This window comes from Rutidosis leptorrhynchoides, chromosome 8, assembly GCF_046630445.1.
Source record: "Rutidosis leptorrhynchoides isolate AG116_Rl617_1_P2 chromosome 8, CSIRO_AGI_Rlap_v1, whole genome shotgun sequence".
Taxonomy (NCBI): Eukaryota; Viridiplantae; Streptophyta; class Magnoliopsida; order Asterales; family Asteraceae; genus Rutidosis; species Rutidosis leptorrhynchoides.
Window position 1 is genome coordinate 269987586 of NC_092340.1, and position 21562 is coordinate 270009147.

A 21562-nucleotide genomic window follows, 5' to 3' on the forward strand; every position below is an offset into this window, starting at 1 on the left:
CTATTGGGCCTAACAAACCCCATCCAAAGTACCGGATGCTTTAGTACTTCGAAATTTATATCATATCCGAAGGGTGTCCCGGAATGATGGGGATATTCTTATATATGCATCTTGTTAATGTCGGTTACCAGGTGTTCACCATATGAATGATTTTTATCTCTATGTATGGGATGTGTATTGAAATATGAAATCTTGTGGTCTATTGTTACGATTTGATATATATAGGTTAAACCTATAACTCACCAACATTTTTGTTGACGTTTAAAGCATGTTTATTCTCAGGTGAATATTAAGAGCTTCAGCTGTTGCATACTAAAATAAGGACAAGATTTGGAGTCCATGTTTGTATGATATTGTGTAAAAACTGCATTCAAGAAACTGATTTCGATGTAACATATTTGTATTGTAAACCATTATGTAATGGTCGTGTGTAAACATGATATTTTAGATTATCATTATTTGATAATCTAAGTAAAGCTTTTTAAACCTTTATTTATGAAATAAAGGTTATGGTTTGTTTTAAAAATGAATGCAGTCTTTGAAAAACGTCTCATATAGAGGTCAAAACCTCGCAACGAAATCAATTAATATGGAACGTTTTTAATCAATAAGAACGGGACATTTCAAAGCACCTGAGAAATACATGCTTAAAAACATCAACATAGAGGTTGGTGAGCTATAGTTTAAGTATAACAGTATGTAAGGTAGGCCATGAGATTTCAGTGCTACAAAGAGCGTTTCAAAATAGTATGATAAAGTATATGTTAACCGTGGGCACTTGGTAACTAACTTAACTTTTATACCCCCTGAAAGTACACTTGGCAAGTGCGTATGTTTACGAAGTATTAAACACTCGTTAAATGCTAGCGCGACTAGCCCGAGTGGGGATGTCAAACCCTATGGATCCATATCTAAGATTCGCGTTCATGGTTCAAAAACCAATGATTAAACGTTACCGAGCTAAAGGGAATGTTTATGCCGTTGTATAACCCACACATATATAAGTGTAAGTACTCGTACCTAGTATGTAAAACATAAAATCTGCATGTATTCTCAGTTCCTAAAATAAGTTAAAGTAAAAAGGGAATGCTATAACTCACAATGATATGTAGCGGTAAAGTAGTAGTCGGGAAAGGTGTGCAAGTAAATGGTCTGAAGTCCTCAACCTAAGTCAAATAGTATTAAGTCAGTAAATCGTCTTAATAGGTTTAAAAGTATGTATTTAAGGTCTTAAGGGTCATCATCAATCATCATTAAACAAAAGTCGTAAAGTAGGTTTCGTTTATGAAAGTAGCTTAAAACAAAGTCTGACTTCAGTCAGTCACCACGGCCTCTACCCTTACTGAATTAAGGTGAGACCAGTGGCCATGGCTCCTTCTATGAGTCCCTTAAGTGTGGTAAAATTTACAGAAGCAAACTCGTCTTGGTTTGACCGTGGCGACGGTCTAAGTGCGAGTAGGTCAGAAATTTCTGCACAACGTTAAAGGACATAGTAACGATCGGAGGGCCATAAATCCTAAACCGTAACTCGGATTAAGACGAGTCCTATATGAAAAGTTATCTACTCGAAAATTTCTATCTAATTATCAAGGTTAGAACAGCCCAGGTCTGCTGGTATGTTCCAGAAGCATCAGGTCAGTAGGTTTTGGACAGAACAGTGAGTTTAAAAGGGTTCCGGTGGTCTTGGCGCTTGATGTTCATCATGGTTCTCATCCTTGATGCATATATCTTCAAGTGTACAAATCATTGATGTATCTACATCATCTTAACCAAGTCTTGACCATCATAACCCTAGTACAAGTCTAAGACATGAAGCACAACTCACTTAAGAGTTGTATGAAGTTTGATGAACCAAAGTTACATCAAAGTCTTAGATCTAACACATACATGAACTATAAACTTGAAAGTTAACTAACTAATCAAGATCATAAGTAGTAGAACATAGTTCTTAGTTTGATCTTGAAGATCCAAGACTCAAAAGTCTAGATCCAAAGTTATATTTAAAGAAAACTTGTTTGTGTGTTCTTGAACTTCCAAGGTTAACTTAATTTGTTCAAGAGATATGAGATCAAGACTAACTTGTAGTACTTGACCATATAAACTAACTACATGAAATTAAAGTGCATAAATTGAAGAAGTAAACTTAAATAAACAAGAAAAGGTTCATGGTTGTTCATACTTTAAAGATTCAAACCAAAGTTTGATCTTTAGAAAGTAAACTTTAGAGTTTACTTCATGAACTTCAAGTAGGTCTTTCAACCATGAACTTTATAATCTTTTGAAACAAATAAAGTAGAACATAACTAGATAGATTATGTTCTTGTTGTTCTTGTTATAACAAGATAAAAATGAAGAATCAAACTAGTAAGTTTATTCTTGTAATCATGAAAGTAAGTAACAACAACAAAGTAAGTAACAATAAACTTCAAGTAATTTAAACAACAACCAAGTGCAAGTAACAAACAAACAATTGATGATGATGATGAAGGGCCTTGGCTACGGTTTTGGGACAAGAAAGAAGGAAGAAATGGATCAAGTTACTTACAAAGAAAGGAGAGAAATATGAGAGAAAAAGGAATGCAAGTTTGAAGTGTTTTGTGTGTGTGAGAAAATGAGAGAGTTCTAGTGAGTTTGTAATGAAAAAAAAGAAATCAAAACTCCCTTCAACTAGTGAAGGCTGACGGTTTTGGGTGGGGCTAGGGGGAGTCCATTACACACTAGTTCTTGCATGGTAAAGGTTCCTTAAAGTTGGTTAATGGTGGTGTTTACATGGGGATCATGGTAACTAGATTCCAAATGAACCAAAACTAACTAGTTCCATCTTAAATGATACTTACACTTTGAAAGACATGGGCTAAAAGGTCCATTAATAATGTAGGGTGGGCTTAGAAGTCCAATAACATGAGTCCATTACACTAACAAAGCCCAAGTTCAAATAAATCACAAGTTAAACCAATTAAAGCCCAAGTAACTAACTAATAGCCTTAGTTAATTAAAATAATTAATAAATTTAATCATGAATGTAAATAATATCTAAAAATATTATTCGTGAAAGTTCCGGGTGTCACAAAGACGTTTCGGGCACTTAAAAGTTAAGTACGGGCAATCATGGTAACATGTAAATGTAATAACATACATTCGTTTAATCACACGTATTAATAATAGTAATTATTAATAAATAAACGTTGGAAATTCCAGGGTCGTTACATTACCCACCTGTTAAAGGAAATTTCGTCCCAAAATTTAAGCTGAGGTAGATGGAGGAGTCGGGAAAAGGTGAGGATACTTTCGCATCATTTGATCCTCTCGCTCCCAAGTAAACTTAGGTCCTCGTTTGGCATTCCATCGTACTCGTACAATCGGAATCTTGTTGCGTTTCAAAGTTTTGATCTCACGATCCATAATTTCAACAGGTTCTTCCACAAAGTGGAGTTTGTCGTCAATTGTAAGTTCTTCCAGTGGTATGATAAGTTCTGGTGCAGCAAGACACTTCTTCAAGTTTGACACATGGAAGGTAGGATGAACTGAGCTCAATTGTGCTGGTAGATCTAATCGGTAAGCAACGGGTCCAACACGTTCCAAGATCTCAAAAGGACCAATGTATCGTGGGTTCAACTTCCCACGTTTTCCAAAATGGATCACACCTTTCCAAGGTGCAACCTTTAACATTACACGATCACCAACGTTGAATTCAAAGTCCTTACGTTTAAGATCGGCATAACTCTTTTGGCGATCACGGGCAGTCTTAAGTCTAGCTTGGATCTGAGCAATCTTCTCTGTCGTTTCGTGGACTACCTCGGGTCCGGTGATTTACTTTTCGCCTACTTCGGCCCAACAAATAGGAGATCGGCACTTGCGGCCATACAATGCTTCAAAAGGTGCAGCATTAATGCTAGAGTGATAACTGTTGTTGTACGAGAATTCGGCGAGTGGCAAATGCCTTTCCCAGGCCTTTCCAAAATCAATGACACATGCACGCAGCATGTCCTCCAAGGTCTGAATCATTCGTTCGCTTTGCCCATCAGTCTGAGGATGATAAGCAGTACTCATGTCGAGACGAGTTCCCATGGCTTCTTGCAAAGAACGCCAAAATCTAAAAGCAAAACGGGGATCGCGATCTGAGATGATCGATAAAGGTACACCATGACGAGATACAACCTCTTTAATGTACAGCTGAGCAAGTCTTTCCATTGTATCAGTTTCCTTCATCGCTAGGAAGTGTGCAGATTTGGTAAGGCGGTCAACAATAACCCAAATAGTATCGCATCCGCCCACCGTCTTCGGCAGCTTAGTAATGAAATCCATTGTGATCCTTTCCCACTTCCATTGTGGGATTTCCGGCTGTTGAAGTAACCCAGAAGGTCTCTGATGTTCGGCCTTAACTTTCGAACAAGTCAAACACTTCCCAACATAAGTTGCAACATCCTTCTTAAGATTCGGCCACCAATACTGTTCTTTAAGGTCGTGGTACATTTTGCCCGCTCCAGGATGAATCGAATATCTCGATTTGTGTGCTTCATCAAGTATAAGGTTCCGTAGATCTCCATAAAGAGGTACCCAAATTCTTCCGGCATAACATCAGAGTCCAGACTCCCTAACCTCGAATCGAGAGACAAGTATGTTCAAATGTTCATGAGATATATTCTCCTCCTTGAGAGCCTCATCTTGGGCTACTCTGATCTGGCTGTTGAGGTTCGAATGGATGGTGATGTTCAGAGCCCTAACACGAAGAGGTGCCGTTCTCTCCTTTCGGCTTAAAGCGTCAGCTACAACATTGGCCTTGCCAGGGTGATAACGGAGTTCACAATCATAGTCGTTGAGCATCTTGATCCATCGACGCTGTCTCATATTCAGTTGCTTCTGATCAAAGATGTGCTGGAGACTCTTGTGATCGGTGAAAATAGTGCTCTTAGTTCCATACAAATAATGTCTCCACAATTTGAGTGCAAAGACAACGGCTCCAAGTTCAAGATCATGTGTAGTGTAGTTCCGCTCGTGAATCTTCAATTGTCAGGAGGCATAGGCAATAACTTTTGATCGTTGCATCAGTACACAACCAAAACCACTCTTCGATGCATCACAATAAACAACGAAATCGTCACTGCCTTCGGGAAGCGATAGGATAGGTGCGGAGGTTAACTTCTTCTTCAAAGTTTGAAATTCCGATTCGTGTGCGGGTTCCCAAATGAACTTCTTGCCCTTGTGAGTCAGTGCGGTCAAAGGACGCGCAATCAGAGAAAATCCTTCGATAAACCTTCGATAATAACCGGCGAGACCTAGGAATTGGCGAATATGCGTTGGAGTAGTGGGGGTCTCCCACTTGCTGATGGCTTCAATCTTGGCGGGATCAACTTTGATACCCTGGTCGCTTACAACATGACCCAAAAATTGTACTTCCTTCAACCAAAATTCACACTTGGAGAATTTGGCGTAAAGTTGCTCTTGTCTTAAGAGTTCAAGCACTAATCGGAGGTGTTGCTCATGTTCTTCTTCGCTCTTAGAGTAGATGAGGATATCATCTATGAAGACGATAACAAACTTGTCCAAGTAAGGCTTGCAGACACGATTCATGAGGTCCATGAACACGGCAGGTGCATTTGTTAAACCGAATGGCATCATAAGAAACTCATAATGACCATAGCGGGTTCTGAATGCAGTTTTCATCACGTCACTTTCCTTCACCCTCAACTGGTGATATCCGGATCGCAAATCAATCTTTGAGTAAACGCTCGATCCTTGTAGTTGATCAAAAAGATCATCAATTCGTGGAAGAGGATATCGATTCTTGATTGTCAATTTGTTGAGTTCACGGTAGTCGATACACATACGGAAGGATCCATCCTTCTTCTTCACAAACAACACAGGTGCGCCCCAAGGCGAGAAACTTGGTTGAATAAATCCACGATCTAACAGCTCTTGTAGTTGACTCTGTAATTCTTGCATCTCGGAAGGTGCGAGTCTATAAGGTGCGCGAGCTACAGGTGCAGCTCCTGGCACTAAGTCAATCTGAAACTCCACTGCTCTCTGCGGTGGTAATCCAGGCAATTCCTCTGGGAAGACATTGGAAAATTCGTTCACAATTCGAACGTCGTTCACGCTCTTCACCTCAGTTTCTACTGCTTTCACATGTGCTAGGACAGCAAAGCGTCCCTTCTTCATAATCTTTTGCGCTTTCACGCAACTAATGAGGTTCAACTTCGAGGTACATCTCTCTCCATAGATAACCAGTGGTTCACCATCTCCTTGTGGTATGCGAAGTGATTTATCTCCACAGATAATATCGGCCTTTATCTTGCTCAACCAATCCATGCCGACGATCACGTTAAAACTTCCCATTTTGATAGGTATCAAGTCAATTTCGAAATCTGCACCAGCTATGTTGATAATAGCTCCACGACTAATATGGTCAACCTTTTCAAGTTTTCCATTTGCGACCTCGACAAGCATACTTTCTTTTAACGGGACTAATGACCAATTAATCTTATCGTAAAAATGTCTACATACATAACTTCTATCCGCACCAGTATCAAACAAGACAGAAGCTAAAAGATTGTTGATTTTGAATATACCTGTCACCAAGTCGGGGTTATCACATGCATCCCTTGCATTAACATTAAAAGCTCTACCACGGGGTGGCCCGCCATCTTTTCGCTTGTTGGGGCATGCGTTTCTGAAATGGCCCGTCTGTCCACATTCGTAGCACTTCTTAGGTCCATCGGTGTTCGGCTTCCCATTCAAAGTGGTGACCTTGCAGTCTTTCCCGATATGCCCAGCCCGTTGGCACTTCTCACAGACAACATTGCAATACCCAGTGTGGTGTTTGTAACATCGCTTGCATTGTGGTAAGGTTCCTTTATAGTTCGGGTTGGTGTTGGTGTTGTTGTTGGGATTAGGGTTTCCACCGTTGTTGTGCCTCTTGGCGGGGGTTTGATCGTAGTTTCTCCCCCTGTTGTTGTTATTGTTGTGGTTGTTGTGGTTGTTATGGTTGTTGTCCCATTTCCTCTTTTCACTACTACCGGCTTCAAACTTAGCCTTTTCCGGCTCGTCAAGGATGATTTGATTCAGGAGAGTATGCGCCATGCGCATTGCTTCGGGGACATTCGGTGGCTTGGACGAGGTGACATTACCCTTGATGGACTTAGGAAGTCCCGAGAAGTATTTCTCCAAGCGCTTAAATTCGGGGGTGACCATGGTCGGACACATTAATGCTAACTCCAAAAACCTACGAATGTAACTGTTAAGGTCGTTCCCTACGGCCTTCAACTGCATGAATTCAATTTCCATCTTCTGAATTTCGGTTCTCGGACAATACTCATCAATCATAGCCGCCTTGAATTCCTCCCATGGCGTAGCATACGCCTCATCGATACCTTTCGCTTGAGCTAACGTGTTCCACCACGTTAGCGCGCCGTCAGATAGCGTGCAAGATGCAAACTTGGTCTTATTGTCCTCCGAACAGTTGCTAACTCGGAATACTGATTCAAGTTTTTCGAACCATCTGGTGAGACCAACTGGTCCCTCGGTGCCACTGAAGTTATGCGGTTTGCAGCTCTGGAATTCCTTGTATGTACACCCATTTCGAACGGGTGGAATAACCGGTGGTGGTGGCGGTGGAGCTTCGAGATTTCTTTCTGCTAGGGCTGCAACGACCCGTTCGTTGATCATGTCCTCAATCTGGGCGGCGGTAGGTGTGGATCTTCCGTTAGCCATGATATTCTAAACAAAAATTTTGACTCAAGTCAAAATCCAGTATGCAAGTAGTAATAGTACAGTATATAGTGACCAACATGGAATCAAAACATCACATGTTATTAAATAATGCATCTAGGTACAAATACCACAGAATCATCGTACAGCAATGTAAATAGAACATCGTGCAAGAATTAAATAACGCAAAGTTCCATTCATTAATAATAATAAGTTTCATACATCTGAATAAGTTCGTACAATACATATGAAATACATGAAACTATATCTAGATTACATCATGAAATCTAAATACAAGGTCCTACGGTGAAGGCGGGTGAACTGCTCCTCGAGCCAACTGCTCCTCAAGCTCAGTGACTCGAGCTCGAAGAGTCTCAATCTCCCTCATCAGTTCCTCGTTAGAGGGAGCTGGTGGGGTAGGCGGTGCAGGTGGGGCGGGTGGTGCGGGTGGTGCCGGCGTAGATGGTCCGGCTCCGGATGTAGACGGTACGTCCCTAGATGTAAGTGGTCCGTATCTAAATCTAGGTGGTACGGTTCCAGGAATAGTCAATACGTAACGGGGAACCTTACGTATCTGTGGGTCGGCAGGGTATGGCACAACTCGTTTACGAGCAGTAACCCTACGACGATGGCTAAAAGCGTCAGTAAAAGCACGACCTCCATTCACCCCTGGAATGACGGTGCCGTCGGAACGGTACCGCTTCTTCGACGGGGTGGAGGGTGCCTGAATAGGTCTATCAGCAGGATCCTCATCATCGCTGGAGTCGTCTGATGATGAAGAATCGGCGGATGATGAGTCATCCGAATCGCGTGGTGGTGACACTGGTGGCTTTGCTGGTAATCCGAAGCGTCCGAAGGCGGCCAACATCTGTCTGTGTCTGCCTGGCGGAATCACGACTAAACATCCGTCGGGAGTGCGTCAGCAAGGCGTGCGCATGTGGTTACGAAATGGCCCTTCCCCGAACTCCGTGGGGATCTCAATACCACCAATGCGGGGCTGTGACCTCGAGGGTCCGGGAGCAGACACTGGGGCAGGTGCACTAGTACCAGCTCCGGAAGTAGAAGCGCCGGGATCACTAGTGGGTGTCGGGGCCGGTGTATCGGCAGTAGCAGCAGCAGGTGTAGCAGTAGGTAGGGCAACGGGGTCTGAGTTTGTACTGCCTGAAATGCCAGCAGGTGAAACATCCGACATCTGAACAAGGAAAAATAAATTTTCCATGTCAGTATGTCATAAAGCAAGCAAATAATAGGCCAACAGTTTAAATCATGTATAACGGTAACTAGCAGGGCAATAACAGTAATTCGTATGAAAGTAGCATGCAATCGAAAGCAAGTAGCATCATGCAGTAGTGAAATCAGGTAGTAGCATACGGCATATAGCGGAAAAAAGTAAGCAGCAGCATGCAGTAAGTTCAGCGGAAACAAGTAAACTAGCAAGTTGTAGATTAGTCCTATTAGTGAATCCTACTCGGGTCGGTCTTAGACTCACTAATGCAACCTAATTCCCTACAACCAATGCTCTGATACCAAATGTGATGCCCCGTACAAAACCATCGTGTATGAATCATCAACAACAGGATCATTACAAGGTTAAGTACTATATGCTGTAATTAAAGAAGTTGCATTCACGATAAAAAGGTGATGTCATAACCGACATCAAATGTTTTACATTTCAAAAGCATGCTTCACTAAGTAGAAGCAAATAATAAGTGTACGTGACCCCAAAGGTCGTTACATAACATAGTTTCAAAAGAAAATAAGTTTGAATGCAAGATAAGTAGTCATGCGATAACAACTCTAGGCAGCGGGTTCTACAGCACGACTAGTACACAGCAGAAGCAACCTCAAGCACCTGAGAAATACATGCTTAAAAACGTCAACACAAAGGTTGGTGAGCTATAGTTTAAGTATAACAGTATGTAAGGTAGGCCACGAGATTTCAGTGCTACAAAGAGCGTTTCAAAATAGTATGATAAAGTATATGTTAACCGTGGGCACTTGGTAACTAACTTAACGTTTATACCCCCTGAAAGTACACTTGGAAGGTGCGTATGTTTACGAAGTATTAAACACTCGTTAAATGCTAGCGCGACTAGCCCGAGTGGGGATGTCAAACCCTATGGATCCATATCTAAGATTCGCGTTCATGGTTCAAAAACCAATGATTAAACGTTACCGAGCTAAAGGGAATGTTTATGCCGTTGTATAACCCACACATATATAAGTTTAAGTACTCGTGCCTAGTATGTAAAACATAAAATCTGCATGTATTCTCAGTTCCCAAAATAAGTTAAAGTAAAAAGGGAATGCTATAACTCACAATGATATGTAGCGGTAAAGTTGTAGTCGGGAAAGGTGTGCAAGTAAATGGTCCGAAGTCCTCAACCTAAGTCAAATAGTACTAAGTCAGTAAATCATCTTAATAGGTTTAAAATTATGTATTTAAGGTCTTAAGGGTCATCATCAATCATCATTAAACAAAAGTCGTAAAGTAGGTTTAGTTTATGAAAGTAGCTTAAAACAAAGTCTGACTTCAGTCAGTTACCACGGCCTCTACCCTTACTGAATTAAGGTGAGACCAGTGGCCATGGCTCCTTCTATGAGTCCCTTAAGTGTGTTAAAATTTACAGAAGCAAACTCGTCTTGGTTTGACCGTGGCGACGGTCTAAGTGCGAGTAGGTCAGAAATTTCTGCACAACGTTAAAGGACATAGTAACGATCGGAGGGCCATAAATCCTAAACCGTAACTCGGATTAAGACGAGTCCTATATGAAAAGTTATCTACTCGAAAAGTTCTATCTAAAAATCAAGGTTAGAACAGCCCAGGTCTACTGGTCTGTTCCAGAAGCATCAGGTCAGTAGGTTTTGGACAGAACAGTGTGTTTAAAAGGGTTCCGGTGGTCTTGGCGCTTGATGTTCATCATAGTTCTCATCCTTGATGCATATAGCTTCAAGTGTACAACTCATTGATGTATCTACATCATCTTAACCAAGTCTTGACCATCATAACCCTAGTGCAAGTCTAAGACATGAAGCACAACTCACTTAAGAGTTGTATGAAGTTTGATGAACCAAAGTTACATCAAAGTCTTAGATCTAACACATACATGAACTATAAACTTGAAAGTTAACTAACTAATCAAGATCATAAGTAGTAGAACATAGTTCTTAGTTTGATCTTGAAGATCCAAGACTCAAAATTCTAGATCCAAAGTTATATTTAAAGAAAACTTGTTTGTGTGTTCTTGAACTTCCAAGGTTAACTTAATTTGTTCAAGAGATATGAGATCAAGACTAACTTGTAGTACTTGACCATATAAAATAACTACATGAAATTAAAGTGCATAAATTGAAGAAGTAAACTTAAATAAACAAGAAAAGGTTCATGGTTGTTCATACTTTAAAGATTCAAACCAAAGTTTGATCTTTAGAAAGTAAACTTTAGAGTTTACTTCATGAACTTCAAGTAGGTCTTTCAACCATGAACTTTATAATCTTTTGAAACAAATAAAGTAGAACATAACTAGATAGATTATGTTCTTGTTGTTCTTGTTATAACAAGATAAAAATGAAGAATCAAACTAGTAAGTTTATTCTTGTAATCATGAAAGTAAGTAACAACAACAAAGTAAGTAACAATAAACTTCAAGTAATTTAAACAACAACCAAGTGCAAGTAACAAACAAACAATTGATGATGATGATGATGAAGGGCCTTGGCTACGGTTTTGGGACAAGAAATAAGGAAGAAATGGATCAAGTTACTTACAAAGAAAGGAGAGAAATATGAGAGAAAAAGGAATGCAAGTTTGAAGTGTTTTGTGTGTGTGAGAAAATGAGAGAGTTCTAGTGAGTTTGTAATGAAAAAAAAGAAATCAAAACTCCCTTCAACTAGTGAAGGCCGACGGTTTTGGGTGGGGCTAGGGGGAGTCCATTACACACTAGTTCTTGCATGGTAAAGGTTCCTTAAAGTTGGTTAATGGTGGTGTTTACATGGGGATCATGGTAACTAGATTCCAAATGAACCAAAACTAACTAGTTCCATCTTAAATGATACTTACACTTTGAAAGACATGGGCTAAAAGGTCCATTAATAATGTAGGGTGGGCTTGGAAGTCCAATAACATGAGTCCATTACACTAACAAAGCCCAAGTTCAAATAAATCACAAGTTAAACCAATTAAAGCCCAAGTAACTAACTAATAGCCTTAGTTAATTAAAATGATTAATAAATTTAATCATGAATGTAAATAATATCTAAAAATATTATTCGTGAAAGTTCCGGGTGTCACAAAGACGTTTCGGGCACTTAAAAGTCAAGTACGGGCAATCATGGTAACATGTAAATGTAATAACATACATTCGTTTAATCACATGTATTAATAATAGTAATTATTAATAAATAAACGTTGGAAATTCCAGGGTCGTTACAGTATGGGTTTAGAAACAGGTGGAAGGAAAAGGTTTTTGTCTGTGTGATATATAGAAAAGAAAGAACGGGTAGTGGGTGTTTGTTAATCATAAACAAGAAATAGAATTAACAAATGTAGTGGAAGACAAATAATACAAGTTGCATATCATTTTTCAATTATAACCATTTTATCATATAGTAAAGATTTGCGACGTGTTTGCATTTAGAATGAATTCAAAGAAGAAACAGAGGTGGTTACCAGTTTCAATAGTGGTACATTGTAATCTTATTACATATGCATGTATGTAATATATGTATGGTTAAAATGTCCAAAGAACAAAAACATTAATCGGGTAAGAAGGAAAATTAAAGGTGGTGTCTAATTAATTTGAAAGCTACATAGGATTGTTATTTAATCAGTTATGTGGGGTTGATGGTTTACTAGAAAAATATAGAGTATATATATATGTATAAGTTTTACTAATATTGTCTTATTAATTCTAATAACTAAATCATATAATCTTATATTCACATGTTTCAAGTTATTATATATTTACATATATTTATATATATACAAAACTATTTACAACCAGTTGTTCGTGAATCATCGGGAATAGTCGAAGGTTAAGTGAAACAGTTCAAAATTTCTGAGACTCAACCTAACAGACTTTGAATATATTGTCAAAATTATTAAATCGTATCGAGAGTTTGGTTTAAAATTAGTTGAAAATTTCCAGGTCGTCACAGGACCTACCCGTTAAAGAAATTTCGTCCTGAAATTTGATCGAGGTAGTCATGGCTAACAATAAGAATGTTTTCATGACTCATATGAGTTGGAAATTAGGGTTTTATCATCGATGAGTAATATGGATAAAACAATTCGATTACGCGAAGAGTATAAGTGAAGCTATCACAAAAGAGCGAAATGAGAAAATAAAGTTTCGTCTTAACTTTTGAAGTTGTCTTGGTTGAATTTCGGAATTCAAGGGATTCACAGAAAATCTATGAAATCTAAAAGATTTGATTCTTCGACAAATAAGGAAAATAGAATCTCTTTAATTAAATATGGTGATCTGCCTCGATTACTCTGTCTGATATTCTCATTATAAATTAAACTCTTCCATTCCATTATTCTCACAATTCTTATACTTTTTTTCTTAGTTCATACATCTAAAAGATTATGAAAAATGCTTAATCCAGTTCTAATCCTTGATGTTTTCCTAATTATCATTTCTGTCATCCTTCTTTTCAATCTTCCACCAGAAAAATCTGTTTACTTCTACTATTACCTTGGGTGATATTATTCTTAATTATACCGTGTCTTTATATTGCTATTCGTATTAATATCCACGGTTTGTAACCTCCGTGTTGTTATTGGGCTTTATATTTTCTCTTATATTTTGGAGCTCTTTGCCTTTTTATTATCTTCTCGATCTCTAGTAAAGCGAGTAACGGTCCAAAATTCATAAGTATGGAGTTTCGAATGAACTTAATGTTCTAAACAAGAAAGAACGTAATAGCACGATTTGATTTGTCAAATTACCAGAATCACAGAGAATAGAACTATCAAGAATATACTTTATTGATATGTTCAGAAGTTAAGTAGAATGAAAGAGTTATGTAACATAGCACGTGATGATGTTATGGTCTGTGAATCATCATGTCTCATTAGAAACTCAGCATGACTTACTGTAATATAATCACGTTGATCAAGTGTCATTATATTATACTAACTCATGCTTCAATTCCTTTACAATTCTCCAGAATTCATTCATAATTTAAACTTAGATTTTACAGAAGTTTCCAATATAATGAAACACAGGAAGCACGAAGAGGTATATAATTTCGGATGAGAATATTTATGAAAATATCCTCAGAAATATCGAAGATATTTATGATGATATTTTGGAATTTCCAAGTTCGAAGGTTGATGAAGAAAAATTTTCCGCAAGATTTTAACATGACTTCGGAGCAAGATATTCTCTAAAGATTTCAACGGATCCAGAATTACCTGGATTCTTTGAATATAGGGTATGGTCCTTGTATTTGTCCTTGGTCTCCTTTGTGGTTAGCTCAATCCGTTTTCCAGTTCTAACTTTTCTGAGCTTTTCCAACATACTATTCTTTATCATCAAACTTCTGATGATTAAGGTCATTTACGGTTGTCTACAGTTTCTGCTGCTTCATTCAGCTTTTTCAAAGTTAAATGTATTGATTTGTAAGCTGGGTGCTTTTCAAAATTTTAGAATTGAAGATCGTAATTCCAGAAGATAAATGTTATATGTATACATATAACTATTGACGTAGTAGCACTGCGAGATTCAAAATACTGATTGTTAATTCCTGGTAATTGGTATGGAAATTTTCGTTATAAGATACGGATGAGCATATGATAGAGTTTCGATAGATATAATAATTTTTCAGAAAGTCAAAGATCACAAAAGTTGTTGGTAAGTTTACTGCTAATGTTGTGGGATATAAATGGTTCCCCGGTAACGATGACGAAAGGCAAACTTATATATCAAAGTTAAAATAAGGTTTATTCGAATGAAAAATTGAAGTTTGATTTGCTGGAGCTGTGATAAAATTGGCTAATTTGGAAAGGGATTGTATAGTTATTTTCGGAAATAACAACGCCAAAGGAATTAGCACAGATACGTGTTAAACGTTTACTCAGGTTCCGAGTGTTTTCAGGTGCATAATTATATGCATAAATCTTTTCTTTCGTAGATGAACTGCGGTTGGTTCATCCTCTCGATTGAGGTGTTTTCAAGAATTATGAAAGGTTTGAACGCAGATTGTAATCGTCAAGATACAAATGAGGTTTAATATGAAATCAAGTGGCAAACTTGAAGAAATATTTAGTTTCATATGTTATAATCAATATTTTAATTCATTTTAATTGTCCAATGTTATTAGTCCACAATTAGTAGTTCAAAAAACCATATATAGTTTAATATATAATATTTGAATTAAATAATTACGTATTCGTGACCCATTGTATACATGTCTCAGACTCGATCACAACTCAAAGTATATATATTATTATAGAATCAACCTCAACCCTGTATAGCTAACTCAAGCATTACTGCATATAGAGTGTCTATGGTTATTCCAAATAATATATATAGATGCGTCGATATGATAGGTCAAAATCTTGTATACGTGTCCCGATATTTAAAATGCGTAAAATAAATAACAGAAATTAAATGATGATAAATAAAATTGCAAGAATATAAATTGCGATAAATAAAATGTAATCAGTTAGTTAGGAACAATTAGCTAGGAACAGTTAGCGTGGATTCTTAACAAAAAAATTTCTCGTATTTAATTTATTTGTTTCTAACAAATTTTATTTTATCCAGTGTTTTCTTCATTATGCCACTTGTTGGATTCTGATAAGTCAAAATCCAAATATGAAATTGAATGAAAATGGTTATTCTGTGGTGAACGGATTCGTATATCTATGGATGTAAGTAGGATAGTAATTGACTGTTAAATTAGATTCGAAGAATGTACAGTGTAACTTATTAATGTGAAATCTAAATATTCCTTGGGTATTACCTACCCGTTAAAATATTTTCATCATTAACAGTTTGTACAAAAAAATTTTAATTACAATCTTTATGAAAACATATATACTTATATATTTTCTTCAGATGTAATCATGGATTTATAGATATCGATTGTTAAATCGTTGATGAAAGATGTGAATGATAACATATGTGAATTAATTATGATAGAATCCCTTTAAAGCTTCTTTTATCTTTCTCGGGTATTACCTACCCGTTAAAAATTCACACGTCATAGTTAATATGAAAAGAATTTTTATTACGATCTCGAGATATACATATATATATATACATATATCTTTTAATCATGAACCGAAAGTAATGAATTAATATTTCATAATTCATCATTCTCTGTGCTCTTCGGTGTCTGTGGTGCTTACGGAGCTTGTGGTGATTGCAGTGCTTGTGGTGCTGGAGAGGATGCTGGTACTGGTGGTGTTGCTATTGGTGTTGGTACTACTTGTGGTACCTGCGTAGTAGATGCGAGCCTAGCTTTCAAATCGAGCACCGTCACCTCCAGGGTTTCTACTTTACGCTCGAGTCTATGAATTAGTTCTACCCATTCTTCCGTAAGGTTTGTCAATTCTTGATATTTAGTTCGAAGTCTTCTAACTTCTTCTAATAATCCTATCTGATTAGAATTCGGGAGTAGAGGACGAATACTATCTTTAACGACATCCATTCGACCTTCGAGGCGGAAAATCCGTGCAAAAAGAGTGAAAACGGTATTGCGAACAGGTTCGCCGGTAAGCGGATCGAGCACTCCGACGTTAGGTGGTAAGTTTGGCTCGTGATATGGAGTACCTTCTTCATTTCTCCATATGGTAAGTATTTCGTGAACCCATCCCCACTTTCTAAAGAAATCATGGTAGTTGATCGGTTGGTGCGCTCCCGTCACGCTGTCTTCGGAGTCAGAGGAACTTGGTCGATTCGTAGAGGCCATCTTACGCGATCACAGAAAAGATTTTTGGTATGAAAAGTTTAGTGACAGCAAATGATAGTGGGATGATATTCTCAATGCATAATATGCATAGATATATATAGTACCAGGATCCCTTAAATTATGGAGAAATTTACGGGAGATATCAGGCAAAGTTTACCATAATAGATACGCTAAGATATGAATTAACAGATATGCTAAGATATGAATTTTGTCTATACACATTTCATGCAATCAATGCAGTAGGATGTGTCTTAGACCTAAGATGATAAGCAGGTAATTTTCGACACGAAATAATAAGCAAAACTTTTGATATGCAGACATGGTCGAAGTCCAGATTCACTAATGCATCTAATCAACTATCAGTTAGACACACTAATGCAAGACCTGGTTCGCTAAGACCACCGCTTTGATACCACATGTAATGACCCGTCCTAATCCATAAGAACGAATACAATCACATATGATTACATTGCGAGGTATTTGACCTCTATATGATACATTTTACAAACATTGCATTCGTTTAAAAGACAAACTTTCTTTACATCGAAAGTTGACATGCATGCATACCATTTCATAATATCCAACTATAAATGATCTAATCTGTCATTTACTTAATCATAATCTTTACTGAACTCAACGACTTGAATGCAACGTCTTTTGAAATATACCATGAATGATTCCAAGTAATATCCTTAAAATGAGTAAATGCACAGCGGAAGATTTCTTTCAATCCTGAGAATAAACATGCTTTAAAGTGTCAACCAAAAGGTTGGTGAGTTCATTAGTTTATCATAATCGATCATTTTCATCATTTTAATAGACCACAAGATTTTCATTTCCATTTCTCATAAATATACGTCCCATGCATAGAGACAAAAAATTCATTCATATGGATTGAACACCAGGTAACCGGCATTAACAAGATGCATATAAGAATATCCCCTATCATTCCGGGACATCCATCGGACATGATAAAAATAAATTCGAAGTACTAAAGCATCCGGTACTTTGGATGGGGTTTGTTAGGCCCAATAGATCTATCTTTAGGATTCGCGTCAATTAATAGATCGGTTTACTAAATCTTAGGCTACCAAGCAAAAAGGGGCATATTCGGCTTCGATCATTCAACCATATAATGTAGTTTCGATTACTTGTGTCTATTTCGTAAAACATTTATAAAAACGCATGTATTCTCAGTCCCAAAAATATATATATTGCAAAAGCATTTAAAAGGGGAGCAAATGAAACTCACAATACTGTATTTTGTAGTAAAAATACTTATGACGGCATTGAACAACTGAACAATGCAGGGTTGGCCTCGGATTCACGAACCTATATCAATTGTATCTATTAACACAAAAAATCAAATAATACTATTAATTATATAATATTTATATATTAATATTGTAGTTATATAAAATTTATACTAAATCTTTATGTAAGTATATATATATTTTATTTATATCTTATATCTTAAATTATATGTTATCTATGTTTATTTTGTATATATATATATATATATATATATATATATATATATATATATATATATATATATATATATATATATATATATATTTAAAATAATTAATGTATATTAATATATATATATATATATATATATATAACTATTATTATATCAAAATCAATAATTTGTTATATGTAATAATAATATCGGTTGTAATAATAATAACAATATTAATGATAAAAATAGTAATAATAAATAAAATAATAAAAATGATAAAAATCATGATAGTAATAAAATAATTATAGTTTTTATAAAAATGTTAATTTTAGTAATAATGATAATTCTAAATAAAATGATGTTTTTAATTATAATGATAATTATAATAAAGATGAAAATTTCAATATTAATAATAATACTAATAATAATACTAATGTTAAAAATGAAAAATAATACTAATAATGATAAATAAAAATAATAGTTTTAATAAAAATGATAATTTTAATAATAATGATAATAGAGTTAAAAATGATACTTGTAATGTTAATGATAAAAATGATAACTTAAATAAAAATGATACATGAAATAAAAATGTTAATTTTAATAATAATGAATACTAATAATAATAACTATAAAAATAATGATTTTACTAATAATGATACTAATATTTATATTTTTAATATTTGTAATAACATAATAATAATAATAATAATTTCTAATAACAATAATAATAATAATAATCATAATAATAATAATAATAATAATAATAATAATAATAATAATAATAATAATAATAATAATAATAATAATAATAATAATAATAATAATCATAATAATAATAATAATAATAATCATAATAATCATAATAATAATTTTACCATTAACAAACAATTGGGCTACTTTGGATCCATCTTATTTGATACTTATCCAAGCCCGATTAGCAAACCCACTTAACAACCCCAAATAATAACCCTTCTTGTATCATCTACAACAATCGAGGGTTTCTGAATCCGTAGCAGCAACAACCAACGAGTCACTTTGTTTCATTATCATCATCGTCGCTTATCATCACTGTACCATCATCTTTCATTCAATTGACAATCATCTTCATCATCAATAGATCAATCGATCACAACAATCAATCGACGATTCATCATCGTCCTCATCAGTCTTAATCATCGTTGCTAACAGAAAAATCGAAGCAATAGTTGAGGTTTGTTCAACTAGGAAGAAATCAATGATTACAGTAGTGTAATTACAGGTACTGTATTAATTTTCATCGATTGTTATGATCATCGATTAACAACCGGGCTTAAGAACAGTGGTTTGTGTCCTTTTTATTTATTTACATATTGATTTATATAAATATATATTTATTAGCCATCAATTATTATTCAATTCAATCAGATTTGATTTGAATATGAAAGCTTGAAAGTTTTCTTTTCTTAGAATGTAACCAGGTCCGAATTATGTGAAAAAAAAATTCGATGGCGTTATGGACTGGTTCATAGTTTAACATTAGAATTCGAAGGTGTTCTAGCTTGATGGTTTTGCACGTGTAGCAGCAGTAGCTGTAACTGAAATCAGAAACGTATTACAGTCAAGGTTTGGTGGTGGTTTACGAGGTGTGGTGTTTGTAATGTCTGAAACAAAACAATTAAATAATCAAATAGGTTTTGCAGGTGGTTGATGATTAAGGTTTAGGGTGTGCTTTGCAACGAAACCGGATACAGGAGCATTGGGTGGTTTATGTCCCTGTTTATGAAACGTTCAGGTTTGAAACAACTTTGTAAAGTGAGATAAATAGATAGATAGATAGTCTAACCAAAATACCAGATTGTAACAGGTTTTGTGATGTTGTTGGCGACTGCAAATGTGACGACCCGGGAATTTCTGACTAAATTTAAACTTAATCCTCATATGATTTTGATACGATAAGCAATATATGTAATGATGAGTCTAGAAAATTTTGAAACGATGTTCATATATTCAATTGACCTTCGACTGCTCTCGACGATTCACGAACAATTAATTGTAAATAGATATGTGTGTATGTATATATAAATAATAATTCGAAATATAATTTGAAGTATTATATGTTGTTGTTATTAAAAGTTAATAAAATAAAAATAGGATATTATAATAATTATTATTTAAAATATATCTCTATATACAAATAATGTATATTAAAATAAATATTAAATGATTGTGATACTTGTTTGATGTTTCGATTGATATTAAGCAAGTTAAATTTAAACTTATATGATTTTAAAATAAAAGGTGATCTGAAAATGAGTTATATAAGTTATAGGCTTACTAAAAGTATATTTAGGATCTAATTATTTAATTTTAACACTTTTTATATTTCACCCATAAATGAGAGGGACAGTTGATGTAATTTTCATTTAACCAATTTAGGATCAAATTTTATACCATAATGACTGAAATAAATAAAGATAATTACTATAAAAATTTGGGAATTTTTTCGAAGACTTTTATCCGCTAGTATTCAACAATGGGGCACGAAATATAGTCTGTGATTGAAAGTTTAAACCAATAGTACACGACGGCTAACAATTTAACACGTTTAAATTCTAAATCTTATTATATTTGGGAATACTGTACATTCTGTTTTTAATCTCTTTCAATCTCATTCAAAGAGCACTAATTTACACATGCAGCCAATGGATGTAACACACTTACCTACTCTAATTTAAAAAGTGAAACATATAGTAATAGATGAATGATAACTTATAGTCACTGTATTACTTTTCTTATTACTTTTCTTATCTACCTAAAATAAATTCTCTTTATATATATGCAAACAATTACACTTGAACGAATGATAGAGTGAAACCACAACACTTGATATTTATCTCTATAATCTGTGATCATTTCAATTCGACTAACAATCCACTTCAAACCCACCACCCTACTACAACCGTTAGCCACCACCACCGGATACCATCACTGCACCTCTCCATCAAACTTCCATTTAACAACTATTACGAGCTCTTTTAACACTTACTATCACTAGTTTTTTGTTACTATGCAAAGAGAAAACCACCATCAACTCTAGCTTGTTTGAACCAGCAATCACCTAGCCACCATCACTTCTCACCATCATCGTTATGACTCCTCTCCTATTTTGCAGCCTCACCACCACAATCAACAACCACCATATTTTTTTACGAAACCCACATCACCACCCATACGCCACCCATCAACCACCATGATTCTAAACAACAGTTGTAAACCACCATGACATTTGTTCACCATCGACACCTCACCACTTGGGCTACTACTGATTGAGTTTTCTGTTTATGTCCGACCAACAAGGCACCCAAGAACCCTCACGAACCACCAAAACAGCCTCACTGCTGCAGCTGCATTTTTTTTTTCTTCTTTTCGTATGATCCTGCTGCAGCTATTTTATTCTATTTTCTGTTTCAAACCATCGCAAAC